The sequence below is a fragment of the Bison bison genome, unplaced genomic scaffold, assembly GCF_000754665.1.
Source record: "Bison bison bison isolate TAMUID 2011002044 unplaced genomic scaffold, Bison_UMD1.0 scf7180017864256, whole genome shotgun sequence".
NCBI lineage: Eukaryota > Metazoa > Chordata > Mammalia > Artiodactyla > Bovidae > Bison > Bison bison.
In genome coordinates, this window is record NW_011494828.1 from 2545027 (window position 1) to 2558566 (window position 13540).

Sequence of the window (13540 nt, forward strand, 5' to 3'; positions counted from 1 at the left end):
CAGGCATATTCAAAAGCAGAGACATTACTTTGCCAACAAAGGTCCGTCTAGTCAAGGCTATGGTTTTTCCAGTGGTCATGTATGGATGTGAGAGTTGGACTGTGAAGAAAGCTGAGTGCCGAAGAATTGATGCTTTTGAACTGTGGTGTTGGAGAAGACTCTTGCAATTCCCTTGGACTGCAAGGAGATCCAACCAGTCCATCCTAAAGGAAACCAGTTCTGGGTGTTCATTGGAAGGACTGATGCTGAGGCTGAAACTCCAATACTTTGGTCACCTCATGTGAAGAGTTGACTCTTCGGAAAAGACCTTGATGCTGGGAGGGATTGGGGGCAGGAGGAGAAGGGGACGAGGATGAGATGGCTGGATGACATCACTGACTCAATGTATATGAGTTTGGGTGAACTCCAGAAGCTGGTGTTGGACAGGGAGGTCTGATGTGCTGCGATTTATGGGGTTGCAAAAAGTCAGACATGACTGAGTGACTGAACTGAACTGAACTGAATGAATAAATTTAATCTGATTTCAATAAATATTCCTATAGTGTTAAAAAATGTTATGAGACAATTGGGGAAATTTGAATATGATTGCACTTTTGATAATATTAAGGAATTATTGTTATTTTAGGAATTTTAAAAAGTACTTAGATTTTAGAAATATAAACATAAGCAGTATGGATGAAACAGTATGATGTCCAGGATTTAGAGGGAAAATGGGTGGGGATATAAACAAAACCAGATGCCATGTGTTGAAATTTTTTAATGTTGGGTCACAGGAACTTGGGTTCATGATACTATTGGCTGGCTCAGTGTTTGACATTTCAACAATAAAATGTTTAAAAATGAACCACGCTAGATTTCTTGACAGAAACTCAGCAGGCCAGGAGAGAGTGGGATGATAGAAGAAAAACTTCCAACCAAGAATCTTTACTCAGAAAAGTTGTTTCTCTGAAATGAAGTGAACAAACAAAAGCCAAGGGTGCTCATCACCACTAAACCAGCCTTACGAGACATTCTAAAAGGAGATCTTCAAGCTGAAAAGGACACTAACTAATTAGTGTCCTTTTCATGAAAACATATGAAAATATAAAACACAATGGTAAAATTCTGCAGTCAACTCAAGTTTGTTGAGTTGAGCACCAGAAGTTAGAGAGACTGAAGAAAGAGTGTGTCTGACCAGCCCAACCTCAAGACTTTCAAAGCTAAATTGCAAAGGAATGCAATACATTCCGAGTCTACAAAACCAGAGATGATGAGGAAACTAACATTGTAAGAGATCGGACAATCATTTCTATCATCACTTCGAGGCAAAACATCATCAGATTAAGGAAATGAGAGTTGAAATGTATTTGTTTCATCACTGTTTGAATGACATCATCTCATTAGCTACTGCTGGTTAAGTTTGCTGACCCTGTCAGGTTGGTGAGTTTCCGCCTGTTTATTCTTAAGAAAATCACAGCTCTTCTGTTTCTTCAGACATCCTGCAGTCTGACTGGGATGCTCATAAAACCTCATATAAATCTAAGAGATAAATTTATAAAATCCTTAGAATGAAAAAAGGCAAAAGAACATGTTCCTGGGTAGGTCTGACACTTTCTGTTCCATGTCCTGGGTAAAATACAGGGTGGTTTCTCTTCACATGAGCATGCATGTGTCTTTGTGCATAAACCACAGAGAGCAATATAATCCATTAAATTAAAAAAAAGATGAACCACACTAAAAGTAAATATCTGGGTCCTTCTCCTAGAGATTTTGTTTAAGTGTCTCTGGGATGGGCCCATGAATCTGAGGTTTAGCAAGCTCCCTATTGATATTTATATTGAAGACTAAGGTTTGAGTCTGCCTGCCTCTTGAAAAACTTGTATGCAGGTCAGGAAGCAACAGTTAGAACTGAACATGGAACAACAGACTGGTTCCAAATAGGAAAAGAAGTATGTCAATGCGTATATTGTCACCCTGCTTATTTAACTTATGCAGAGCACATCATGAGGAACACTGGGCTGGAGGAAGCACAAGCTGGAATCAAGATTGCTGGGAGAAATATGAACAACCTCAGATATACAGATGACACCAGCCTTATGGCAGACAGTGAAGAGGAACTAAAAAACCTCTTGATGAAAGTGAAAGAGGAGAGTGAAAAAGTTGGCTTAAACCTCAACATTCAGAAAACTAAGATCATGGCCTCTGGTCCCATCACTTCATGGGAAATAGATGGGGAAACAGTGGAAACAGTGTCAGACTTTATTTCTGGGGGGCTCCAAAATCACTGCAGATGGTGACTGCAGCCATGAAATTAAAAGATGCTTACTCCTTGGAAGGAAAGTTATGACCATCCTAGATAGCATATTCAAAGCAGAGACATTACTTTGCCAACAAAGGTCCATCTAGTCAAGGCTATGGTTTTTCCAGTGGTCATGTATGGATGTGAGAGTTGGACTATAAAGAAAGCTGAGTGCTGAAGAATTGATGCTTTTGAACTGTGGTGTTGGAGAAGACTCTTGAGAGTCCCTTGGACTGCAAGGAGATCCAACCAGTCCATCCTAAAGGAGATCAGTCCTGGTGTTCATTGGAGGGACTGATTTTGAAGCTGAAACTCCAATCCTTTGGCCACCTGATGCGAAGAGCTGACTCATTGGAAAAGACCCTGATGCTGGGAAAGACTGAGGGCAGGAGGAGATGGGGACAACAGAGGATGAGATGGTTGGATGGCATCACCGAATCAATACACATGAGTTTGAGTGGGCTCTGGGAGTTGGTGTTGGACAAGGAGGCCTGGTGTGCTGCAGCTCATGGGGTCACAAAGAGTTGGACACGACTGAGCGACTGAACTGAACTGAAGGTTTGAGAACCTCTGCTATGGACTGAATGCCTGTGTCCCCTCAAATTCATGTGTTGACAGACCTAACCCACAATTCGATGATATTTGGAGATGAGGCCTTTGCGAAGTGATGAGGCCATAAGGTTGGAGCCCTCATGAATGGGATTAGCGCCCATATAAGAGACTCCAGAGAATTCCCTTGTCCCTTCCACCGTGTGAGGACACAGTGAGATGACAACTGTTTATGAACCGGGAAGCAGGTCCTCACCAGACGCTGAATCTGTGGATGCCTTTCTTTTGGACTTCCCTCCAGAACTATGAAAAATAAATTTCTGTTGCTTATAAGCCACCCAGCAGTCTGCCTGCAATGTGGGAGACCTAGGTTCGATCCTTGGGTTGGGAAGATCCTCTGAAGAAGGGAACAGCTACCCATTCCAGTATTCTGGCTTAGAGAATTCCATGGACTGTATAGTCCATGGGGTGGCAATAAGTCAGACATGTCTGAGCAACTTTCACTTTCAAATAAACCACTCAGTCTATGGTATTCTATTCTATTAGCCTGATGGGCTAAGACAACCTCTTCCTATTTCTCATACTACTTGTGGGGTGGGGTAAAAATGGGGGACCTTCAAGAGAGCTGAGGCAATGACTTCTAGTAATAACAGTGGTAAATTAGTATAGTTTTAACACCTTATAGAGACAGCATGAAGGGGTGGAGATAGTACATCTGTTTCATTTATTCATTCTTTCCATAAATATTTACTGGGGGTGCATTAGATGGCAGGCACTGTACTGGGGTCAGGTGCAGATCTTGCTCTTGATTTGTGGGTGATGCCGAAGCCTCAGTCTCCTGAGGAACTTCCACAAGGCCCAGGGGTCCTACTTCATAGCTCATAAGACTGAGGCTGCCGAAGATGCTCAGCAAGCAGCAGGTCACAGAGAGGGTGGCTCTTAAAGGGGGAGGGGCCTTGGCTATCAGTCTAATCTCCACAGAGTGCATGAGAAAACTGAGATGCAGGGAGCAAAAGGGACCGGCTGAGGATGTGAACATTCATGAACCTTCTCTATACCTGTTCTGGAGATGCTTTTTCTCATTTCCTCTCATCAACTCTGGGAAGGAGGAAGATTTGTCTTTTTGTAGCGGTTTTGTCCTTCCCTCCAGAGGGAGGGAGGGGCATGAAATAGAAAGACACAATTCCCCTAAATGGGGAAGAAAGCAATGGACGTGTTAGGGTGACACCCCAAACTCTGCCCTGGGGCTCTGTCTGGGAGAACCCCTTGGTGAAACATCCTAGTTTCATTTCCTGGAAGTGGTAAAATTGTGTCCTCCCACTTCCAGGAAGCTGAAATTCAGGCAGTGAGCAGCAACTACTTCTTGGTGGAGACCCACACCGCACCCTATGGAGTCTGGATTCCATGCCAAGTACCGCTCGTGACTTTCCAAAGTTGTTTTCCAGCTGGTCATGGCTACATTTGGGCCTTTTTCAGAAGCAGCTCTAAGAGTGCAGAATTGCCCAAGGCTAAGGGAACCAAGGGTGTGTACGCTCTACTTTCAGAAAGTCTGCCAGTCTTACGCAGCTGCCTGGAACCAACCTTCCTCAGGGGGGAGCCCTTGGCACAGAAAGTTCTTCATGATTTGCAGATACACTTGGTAGTTCAGATGGTAAAGAATCTGATTGCAGTGTGGGAGATCCTTGGGTCAGGAAGATCCCCTGGAGAAGGGAATGGCAACCCACTACAGTATTCTTGCCAGGAGAATTCCACGGACAGAGGAGCCTAGTGGGCTACAGTCCACAGAGGTCACAAAGAGTCGGATATGACTGAATGACTAACACTTTTCATTTCAACTTTGCTTGTTTAAGCTGTGAGATTCTGCCTTCTGCTTGGATCACAAACCCTGGATAGTGGGTTCTTATTTTACCTTCTCCCATGGAACCCTGTAGCAACAACTGACATTTATAAGGATTTTTCTAACTGACAAAGTGCTTTCACCGTGCCAGACATTTTTGAGTCCTGCAACAACTCTGGGAGGTGAGTATTGATAGCAAAGTGTGAAATGACTTGGCCAAGGGGCACAGCCTGAAAGTGGCAGAGTCAGGACTCAAACCCAGGCCTCCCAACTCCATTCGTGCACCAGCTCCCTGCCCCACACGGCCTGAGGCCTTAGCAGGTGTACTCACATGACCTATCCAGTAAGTTAGGAGAAGGGGCTAGACACTTTTCTGAAGATGTTCTCCTGGGAAAGTAGATGAACATAGACATTTATACCTGGATCTGTATTAATGCAATTAACATCATTAAGATCCTCAACCATCCTCAGTAACCTTGACACCACCTTAGATTTTTTGCTTACTTTTTTGATACCCCTGCAAAATCTGCTTAGACAGGTCATATCCCACACATATGGGGATAAGACCTGTGTCTGGTACCCAAGAAAAGATATCATTTAGTGTGAGCCAAAGGTAGAAAAGCAGAAGGAGATAGGAAGGGGACCAAGTACAGACCGAAGGGGTTCAGGAAACAAGGCTACTGGAGAGTCACTTGTGTTTTTTTTTTCTGGGTCTTCCTGTGTGAGGGCTTTCTCTAGTTGCAGAGAGTGGGGGCTACTTTTTTTTCTTTTTGCTACTACTATTTGTGATGTGTGGGCTTCTCACTGTGGTGACTTCTCTTGTTGTGAAGCATAGGCTCTAAGCATGTGGGTTTCAATAGTTGTGATGCACAGGCTTACTTGCCCTGAGGTATGTGGGATCTTCCCGGACCAGGGATCAAACTCATGTCCCCAGCATTGGCTGGCGAATTCTTAACCACCGGACCATTAGGGAAGTCCTCACTTGGTTTCTAGAGTGGAGAATCACCTGCCTCTGGGAATAAGGTATATGGCAGAACATCTCTGAGATAGCCAGAGCTTTCCCGACCTTGACAGCAATTCCTTTTCCCAGAGGACACAATGCAGGCTGCTGTCTCTGAGACAAACTGAGAAGGGTGAGAAAGTTCCAGCCAATCAATCCCAGCTTCAATGGGGTGAGAGTCCCCCAGCTGAGCTTTGTGCCTGAGTTCCAGACCATTCTCCATCCTTGCTGCCTGCCCAGCTGTCTATACATCATCTCCGTCTGCTCCCTCATCACAGGCAAGAGCGAATGCACACACGATGGATGGAGAGCTTCAGTCTACACAAGCAACACACAATTCTCCGTGCAGTTGCAGGGGCCAGGCACAGTAACCCAGTGCAACAGATCATCCAGCACTGGGCTCCAGGGGCCATGGGCCTGCAGAATTCTCAGCTGTCAACAATCAAATGAGGAAGCCATCTGGACTTAAAGAGTCTCGGGGGCCTCTGGTTTCCTCAGCTGTCCCTCGAGGTGCTCAACTGAGACATGCTAGGAACAGCTAGCGTTTTCCCAGAAATCTTCCCTAGAAGCAGACAATAATCAAATACGTATTTTTCAGATGTTTTCCAGTTGTGTTGCCTGGCACGAAAGTGCAGAGAAAAATTACAACAAAGGGATGGAAGGAACGTTGCCACCAAAACAATGTATGATGTAGGGGCAGTCATCTTGCCTGGTTTGGGGCCTTTTTCCTCAGATATAAAATCACTAATTTATCATAGGGGTTCCCGAACTAGGCTGAGCCTCAGAATTACCTGGAGATTTTTTTTTTTTTTAAATAAAGTTTCCCAGACCTCGTCCAGACCAAAATAATCCATATTTCAGTGATGGGCCCTAAGAATCAACATCTTTGACGAGTTCTTTTGGAGTTTCTGATGTCCAGCCAGAGGGTTAAATTACAGGCTTTGGTCTCTTTACACTGTAAACTGTTATGTGTAGTGAGTTGTCAAGGAATTAAATCAGTAGCAGTCTGCAATCAGAAGTAACTTGGTCTGATAAGTCATCCCCAAATAATTAGGCAGGCCCTGCACCTTGGCCTGGAACTTCAAGTGCCACCTGGCTCCTGACCCAGAGGTCAGCTCCCAGGCTCTGGGTCCTGCCTTCACACCTCCCTTCCTTTGCCCACTTGCGGGCACTGCGTCTAGCCACCTGGTGGTTAAGGAGAGGGAAACAGTGATCTCTCCAACCTGTATGCTCTGTTTGCGGTTAGCCCAGCCTTCCCATCTTTGCTCCTACCTGCCAATTTCTGAATCCAGCCTTGAGATTCCCCAGTTCCCAATGTCATGCTTTCTGGTATGCTTAATATTGCTCAAGTCTCTTTAAAATGTTGGAAGAGAATGTCTAAAAGTGGAAACATAGTGCAGGAAAAATAGCACAATAGAAACTTAAAACTAACACAATATTGTAAAGCAATTAACCTCTGATTAAAAAAAAAAACCCAACAACTTGTGTTCCAGAAGTAGAAGATCTATGTTCCAGAAGCAGAGTTTCCCACCTCTTCTATATAGGAGACGCGAGCCTTGAAAAGGTCAAGTGACTTAATCTAACAGCCACTACTCTGCACTTATTTTGTGTGTGAACTATAGTGCTATGTACTCTCTATATATCATTTAATCCTTTTGAGATACGATCATTATTTTTTAATTTACAGATGAGAATACAAAGGCTCAGAGAGATTAACTTGTCCAAAGGCAGAGCTGAGAGTCTAATTTAGTCCTTACTCTTAACATCTACAATGCTATCTCCCCAGTGTCGTCATTTGTAAGATGGGAGTAATGTTATCCTTATAGCACTGTTGAAAAAGATCAAATGGAAGAAACAGATAGCGGAAGCAAATGTCTCAGAGTCTGTTGGGAATTGTGGACCTTTCCAAGAAATACTGAAAAAAATAAAAAGAACTTGGTCTAGTTTAACCTCCTACCCACCACAGCAGCCCTGCCTACAGCATTCCCAAGTCATTGGGCAACTGTTTGAAAATTTCCAGAGACTGGGAACTCTCCACCTGCCAGCTGACCTGACCCCTGCAGGGCTCAGGAAAACTCCTCCACGCTTCCTTTCTTCCCTGCAAAATCAGTGTCAAAATGCAAGATCTGTCAGCTACTTCCCTCCTGACCAGAGGCAAGGCCAAAAGGGGAGAATACATGTAGACTGAAGAAATAAGAATGCAAGGTGGAGATTCATCCCAAATCATGGATGTTAGAACAATAACAACAAAAGTGATCTGGGGAATCACAGTGAACCAAAAGTTAAGTGTGACTCAGTAGTGATATTTCAACCAAGGCAAGAATTTGTATGTGTGTGTGGGTGGGGTGGAGGGGGGAGGTAAGTGAAATGCTTGAGGGGACATCACTTACCTCTGATTACTGCCAGGGCAGATGTAGAAGAGCACCAAGGAAAAGCGAGTATCATATCTGTAGAGAGCGACATGGGCTCTGGGCATCAGGCAAAATTCAAGTCAAGATGTGATGGAATGCTGGGCTGAAACCAGCCAGATGAAATGAAATAGGAGTAAATGCAAAGAGTTCTCGGTAGGAAAAGCCATGTTTGACAGATCATGGGAAGACAGCTGAAAGTGGCAGTGAGGATGAGGATGAGGCAAGACAAGGTGGGTGAGTCAGCAAGGTGACCTAAGTGAGAGGTGATGTGGAGAGGTCACTGCCAAGTGAGCCAGGCCAACTACCAAAGGACTTCCATCTGAAATCCACTCTGGTCATCCCACAAGGCTATCTTTGGCTTAACTCCAGTCCCCAGCCGTGAGGCAGACACTGGTAAGTTTGTCCAGAAGCAGAGGCTGGGGTTTTGGTTCATATAAGGAAAGACAGAGTTTGTTTCCTCTGCCGAAAAGCCTCCAAAGTAACGTGAGCGCTATCTTCACACATCAGCAGGAGATGCTATGGGGATAGAAAAGCCAAGAGACTTCTCTAGGAGGCTGTAGCTATGGTGGGCAGAGCAAAGTCCAGTGAGGGTGGAGAGAAGTGGTGAGATTTCAGCGTAGGGTGGGGACAAACTTGCAATCACTCAGAGCTGTCCCTGCAGGGGCCAGGTCAGCTGGCAGGTAGAGAGTTTCCAGTCCCTGGAAGTTTGCAAACAGTTGCCCAATGACTTGGAGATGGTGTAGGTAGGGCTGCTGTGGTGGGTAGGAGGTTAAACTAGACCAGCTTCTTTTTTTTTTTTTTTCAGTGTTTCTTGGAAACTGTTTCTTCAAATGACAGCTTAGGGAAAGCCCAGTAAATAAAGTGTGCTTCTCTCTGGTTGACTTAGGGATAAGGACCAGGCTTCCACCCCTAGGAACTGTTGGGATTTCTTTGTTTCTTTTTTAAATATTTATTTGGCTGTCTGGGTCTTAGTAGCAGCACATGGGATCTCCAATCTTCATTGAGGCAAGCAGGATATTTAGTTGCTGCATGTAGGATCTAGTTCCCTGACCAGGGATTGAACCCAGGCCCCCTGCACTGGGAGTGCAGTCTTAGCCTGGACCACCAGGGAAGTCCATGTTGGGATTTCTTTTTTTAAAAAAATATTTAAAAAATATTAAAAAAATTTTTTTGGCTGCATCAGATGTTCGTTGCTGCTCAAGAGATCTTCATTGTATCACAGGGGATGTCGTTTGCAGAGCATGGGCTCAGTAGTCGTGGCATGTGGGTTTAGTTGCTCTGCAGCATGTGAGATCTTAGCTCCCTGAACAGGGATCAAACCCACATCCCCTGTGTCGCAAGGTGGATTCTCAACCACTGGACCACCGGGGAAGTCCCCCTGTAAGGATTTCTTGAAGCACAGTTGAAAACTAGTGACTGGACAGTGTCTGAGATCTTTTTAGTGCTGAGGCTTGGTAAGCCAAGATGGGAACTTGAAATGTGTCCAGCTGGTAAAAATAATCGTGCTGTTCCCCAAGTTTGTTCACTGTCTCAGTTCCTTCTGCTTACAAACCTTGGACCAGCTGCCTCCTCTGATGGCCGCTGGCTTTGTTTTCACATTGCAGCCTCTGTAGGAAGGGCAAACAAAGTGGCCACTGCCTCAGGCTGAGACCCAGTCACAGTGTTTGCCAGGGCTGGGTCTCACTATGCAAGGGATGCTTGTAGACACAGGTAGTCTGAGGTGAGCAGTCATCCAAGAGGAATTTATACGCGTCATTGGTACCTTCTCTGTCTGTGCTGAGCTTCTTGCTGGACACTGGGAACACGATGTCCAGTAAGACATGATGTGTGTCTCCGAGGAGTGTCCAGTCTATGGGAAAGAGAGCCTTGAAAAGGCAGAGCACAAAATGCTGGGGAAGCATAAAGGAGCACACAAGTGGGCAGGGACAGCTGGAGCGGGTGAGGCCAGGGAAGGCTCTGGGAGAGATGCTTCAGCGGACCTTTGAGAGACGAATCAGAATTAACTTGATGAAGGGGGAACAGGCATTCAAAGCTTGCAAATCCTACGCAAAGATCAGAGTAGAGGGAAAAAGAACAGTATATTCAGGAAACTTCCAGTCATCCAGACTGATGGGGGCTAAGGGAGTGTGTGGGGCCTACCAAGACATGAGCCTGGAGAAGTCACCGGAGACTAGTTCTGAAAGCTCTTGTGAGCTGATCCAAAGGGACTTTGTTCTGAAAGCTCTGGACAGCTTGGGAGGATTCATAAGTGATATGAAGTGATTTTTCTTGTGGCTCTTCCAGTACCTGAGGCCCAGAGAGCTCAGAAGTAGCCTTGTGAATGTGAGGGATGAGACCGCTCAATGGACGTTACAAATGATATCATTAAGTCTGAGCATGGCCTTCTATTCCTGGCTTGGTTCCTGATGCAGCGACCTTCAAGTCATCTCTTTCCTTTTCGTGCACCAAGTCTCCTTTATCAGAATAGGGATAAAAATGCTGCCATCAACCTGCCACATTAAGAGAACTGCCAAGACCAAAATGCTCCATACAGGATGAAACAGCACAAAAAGTCCTCTTTTACGTAGAATATGATGTCTTTAGAAATAAAGTTTGGATGAATCAGAAATACATAAGTGCATTTTGTTCTTAAGGTGTTGGTAGGAAAATTGGCACATCTGTTTCTCAGAGCAAAGGCTGGTTCAAGACACCCATGGCTTCTAAAGGTTTGAGTTGGTTACTGAAGTTAGGGTTAAGGGTGACTGGGAGGCTGCCCTGTTTTCTGAGCTGGAGGTGAGGGAAGGCAGCGAGCACAAGGGGAGCAGTGGCACATCCCACCAATCAGCAGGTTCCTGTGACCTCACTGGGTTGTAGGAAGGACTGATACAATCTACGTAAAGGGCTCAGCATCGTGCCTGGCACATGGTTGGTAAACCACCAGTAATAGATGTTAGTGGTATTGTTAACATGTATATATTTTGAGACCAACTGTGAACTCATAGCACCTCCTGTCTCTTGCATGGAACACACATTCTTCGAGACTCTTAATAGTCTTTCATTCCTTATTAAGTCATCGGTGCTTCAGGGCAAGATCTGCATTCCCCACAGGATCTGACGGTAACCCTCCCTGCCCCTCTTGTAAGACAGCACTGGTCTTGCAATTAGTATTCACGTCAGCATCTTGCCTTGCTGAACTCTGAGCTCCTCAGTGGTTGAACTGAGCCTTTAAGCATGCTTAGCTTGGCCCCTGGAGAAGGCAATGGCACCCCACTCCAGTACTTTTGCCTGGAAAATCCTCCCATGGAGGAGCCTGGTGGGCTGCAGTCCATGGGGTTGCTAGAGTCGGATATGACTGAGTGACTTCACTTTCACTTTTCACTTTCATGCATTGGAGAAGGAAATGGCAACCCACTCCAGTGTTCTTGCCTGGAGAATCCCAAGGACAGGGGAGCCTGGTGGGCTGCTGTCTACGGGGTCGCAGAGAGTCAGACATGACTGAAGTGACTTAGCAGCAGCAGCAGCAGCAGCAGCTTGGCCCCACTTCTAGGCCTCAGCAGTTGGTGATCTCTACCTGGTACTTTCCACAGGCCAAGCAGCAGCTGTCACCTCTGCAGAGATGGTATTCCTGACCATTACGTCATTGCCTCCACTCTTATGTTTTATCACATTTTAAAAATTTCTCAGCACTACCAGTATTTGAAATAATCTTATTGCTTTATTCATTTGTCTTCTCCACAATATTCTAAGCTCCATGAGAACATAAGCCTTAATTGTCCCCTTCATTGCTGTATTCCCAAGTTTCCTATAACTGTGTTTGGGACATAATAGGTGTTCCGTAACTATTAATGAATGCTGAATCAATTCTAAGTCAAATGACAGGCGGACTGTGCATTTGTACCTCTTCTTCAAGACTGAACAGCAGGTCAGTGTTGCCGAGACTACAGAAAACAGAGTCTGTGGCTCCAGCTTCCCAACTGCTTGAGGAAGAAAGCACCCACGCTAAGAATAAGACAAGGCAAACTCTGACCAGGCGCTAGATTGAGGCAGAGTCAAAGGCAGGATGCAGCTGGTGGCTGGAACACAGCTTGAGTGCAGGGATCACCGTGCTCACCCTCCTGTGTCAGCAGCTAAGTAGGAGGTTGTAGAGGATGTCCTCTGAAATGACTGTCGAATCGCACTGAGCAGACAGCCCACCACAGAAGTGCAGGAGATTTAGCTGAGATACAGAGAATGTTTGTTTACCTTGCTGTCTTGATTAGCAAATATTCCTACTCAGTAAATTTTTCACTTATGTCTGTCAAGAGAATCTCTTAAGTGCAAACTATTTAGATATAAGGCACATACACGCAGAGGATAATGTTTTGGCTAAAATCCATGTCATGTATTTATTTAACAAAAATCTGAGTATCTTCAATGTTCCAAGCCATCAAGCCATGTCCTTGGTGCTGGAAATGGAGATTAAACCCCTAGCCCTCAAGGAGCTCACAGTCTAGAGGGGAAAAGACATATACATAAATAAATATAACGTAGAGTATGCCAAGGGGACCATTATAGGAGGCAAAGAGCCAAGGAAGCTGATTTTATGGTTAACATCCACAGCAAAGAGAGACCTGGCTAATGTGGATATTTTGTGAAGAATAGATAAGGCAGTGGTTCTCAAAGTGTGACTGGCTAATTATCTTTGTCAGAATCATCTGGAGCACATATTAAAATGGAGATTCCCAGCACTTCAGCAGGTTGGAGTTTGGGACCTGGGAGTCTACATTCTAAAGTGCTCTAGGTAATTCCACTGCAACTTAAAGTTTGAGAACCTGTGAGATAAGGCTGGAATAAAGAATGATCTGCACATCGGATATACTAATTTGTGGGTCTTTAGCGAGAGGTGAAGTAGGGAAGAAGGGAGTTGACATTAAGCTCTACTACAATCTTTATATAAGTTAATGTAATTCTCAAAATGATCCCATGAGGTAGATGCAGAAACAGAATTAGAGAGTTTAAATAATTTGTTCAACATTTAGAGCTAATGAATCCCAATACTGAACCCAGATTCACTTAACTCTAAAGCCTGTCCACGTTTATACCACCACACTATACCAGGGGATTGATTAATTTGACAATTTTCTTGTCATTCTTTGCCAGATCTTGCTAGGTAAATATAAAGAACAACCAGATGGTACTTTGATCACATCTGATGTAACTGGCCATGGACCAGCTCTTCTCTGGCAACCAGGGATTTAGGGCAAAGCTGGGAGCAATGTAAAATGAGAAGTCAGTTCCAACTTATTTCATCGTCATTTTCTTATCCTCTGGTAGAGATGTTATGAAAGGTACTAAGGCTAAAGACTGGGGCCATCTGGAGGGGAAAAGGAAACATATCTATGAAAGTAATTCCACTGAACAGCAAACATTCTTGGGACTCAAAACAACCAGACTCGTTTCTCAAAAAAAAAAAAAAAAAAAAAAAAAAAAAAAAAAAAATGTCAGGA